This window comes from Acyrthosiphon pisum, unplaced genomic scaffold, assembly GCF_005508785.2.
Source record: "Acyrthosiphon pisum isolate AL4f unplaced genomic scaffold, pea_aphid_22Mar2018_4r6ur Scaffold_21189;HRSCAF=23259, whole genome shotgun sequence".
Classification (NCBI taxonomy): Eukaryota; Metazoa; Arthropoda; class Insecta; order Hemiptera; family Aphididae; genus Acyrthosiphon; species Acyrthosiphon pisum.
Genome location: NW_021770628.1, coordinates 168,758 through 171,327, shown reverse-complemented (window position 1 = coordinate 171,327; position 2,570 = coordinate 168,758). Strand labels below are relative to the sequence as shown.

Here is a 2,570-nt window from a genome sequence, read left to right as displayed (position 1 = left end):
GTCCTCATCACTGGTGTACCCATGACATAAACAAGCGAATAACATGGTATGAAGGAACTTTTTGATGGCCAGATCCTTCACATGACGTAGCATACCTAGGTACCTATCATAGATGTCTACCAGTAGTAGGTAATAATGATTAAGGACAATAAGATAATATGAGTAAGCGTGTGCTATATTGTATAAACTTATTGTATAAATAATAATCAGGGGTGTGAATCAATAAAACCTGTTAATGAGTTCCATTCTGCAGGGATAAAATAATTGATACAGCAAATTAATATATTTTTTTTATGTGTTTATAATTATTATAAACATAATTATTATATAATTATATATTAAATTATTATTAATAATTTATGTAGGATAGTGAGGATTGTCAAATTTTATCCTACTTAAAAGGGCTAAAGATTTATATGGGAAAATAATTCCTCCACTGTCAAGTATCAACCACCAGTTTGAAAATTTTTTATAACTGGAATACCACACACTGTGGTTCTCACTCTAGGGCATTCCAATATGCTTCTAAGTTCTAAGGCTAAAGCCATAAATAAATAAATACATAAATAAACCTAATTTTATGTTACAAATTGGAGTGAATATCAGACAAAATTATTAACTTAACAATAAATGATAAGTGATAGTCAACATTTGTTGTGAGGGATTATTGATCAATTATTTTAAAAACTTAGCTGGTAAAATAATTTAAAAACAGATTATGTTAGTTAATCAAGTAATCAACTTGATTATTTTATCATTTATCAAAACAATGTTATTTTTCTTCTAGAAATGTTTAGTATCAAATATACAGCTAATATAGTTTTGTATTAGACCAATGGAACAATTTCAAAAGCAAACCATGGGAATTTTAGTTATAAATAATCTAATTCTTTTGAAAAAATCAAATATTTTCAGGTGATTTTATCTACAAATATAGCCGAAACATCAATAACTATTAATTATGTAGTACATTTTTGTAATTAATTATGGCAAAGCAAAGATAAAATTCTTTACTTCTCATAATAATATGACTTATAACGCAACGGTTTGGGTGTCTAAGACAAACATGCAACAAAGAAAAGGTTAAAGGAGTTAAATAATGTATTTCTTCAATTTGGTTTGCAAACATTACAAATTATATCGGAGAACTGTATTTTATTTGAATATCTTATTTGAAATAACTTAAAATATCACCATGTATTTATTTTATTCTTTAAACATTAACATGGTATAAATACATGGTTATTAACTAGTATTAGAGTTAACATTAGATTAACATTGTAACTTACAACATGTTTCTCTTGTTTATTCTTTGGTGAAAATCTTATTTTATTAAGAGTAATTCTATAAATAATTTTAAACTACATTGAATTTTTTTTTAGTTTTATCTTTTATATTCTAATTACTTAAAAACGTTTGCAAAAAAAAAAAAAACGTTTTACTGCACTCATTTTTCTAAATATGAAATTATTGTTCTATCGATGTACTATTTTTATGTTAAATCATTTTAGAGATGAAATGTCTTGGAATAAATGAAGAGTTGACACCACTTGGTCGTATTTTAGCAAAATTACCAATTGAGCCTCAGATTAGTTGCATAATGGTGTTGGGAAATATACCATAGGTACGTATTAGAGCTATATCTTGCAAGCAAATTACCATGGTAACTCCTATTGTTTGGTGCTCGCAAAATTGAATATAATAAAGAATTAGTCCAATTAGATAATTGGTATGTAATGGTTGCCAACTTAAAAAGGGAATCAAATATCTAAAGAAGTTTAAAAAAATATTTGATAAATATAATGTTCAGTATTATAAATTTATATTAAAATGTAATATTATTTAACAAATCTATAAATCAACTTATATTTTATAGGATAACATTAAAAATGGATGTAACAGCTCCTTCTGCAATTGAAGCTTTAAGACCAGCTATTGAAAATTTAATTGTACATTCGTCAGAAGAACCAGAATCTATTGTAATGTTAAGTGAAACAGATATTAAACTTATAAATGTTCTAAAAGAAATATATAATTTTAACTGTGGTAGATACAATATTTCTCCAATATCATTTGTTCAAGTTTAAGTAATTTTAAATTTAAATTTATTAATCAAATAAATGTGTACTTATATTTTTTTTTTATATTTAGTGACAGACCAAATTACAGAAGAAAATCGGTTCAGTAGTTCCAGAGATCACCCTTAACAATGGTAACTAACCAACTCATATTTATATAATAGTATTGGAGTATTGGCTATCGTATGTTTAGGTATTTTAAATTTCAAATATATTATTCAAATATCGACGTTCAACTATAATAAAACTATTTATTTATGTTATTATTATATATTTGTTTCCCTTAAATCGTAAGTTACTACCATTATCACCACTATATGTGATTGCAGTGTGTACTGTTCAGACATTATTGACAGGGTAGTCATAAATAATATTAAGTTTTTAATGTATACTTTAAGTTTTGTTATAATAACCTTTTGGGTTGTTTTAACCACTAACCACTCTATACCATTAAAGCTAAATATAATTGTAAACCAAATAATCAAATTTATC

General features: G+C 25.3%; 1 long non-coding RNA gene across 1 annotated transcript; it reads left to right on the top strand.

The window, feature by feature from the left end:
* The first annotated feature begins 6 nt into the window (after positions 1-6).
* Positions 7-2,081, top strand: LOC107883956. The gene is made up of 3 exons (XR_003840097.1): positions 7-129; positions 1,512-1,624; positions 1,877-2,081. It is a non-coding gene; the product is annotated as an uncharacterized LOC107883956 (long non-coding RNA).
* Positions 2,082-2,570: the final 489 nt, after the last annotated feature.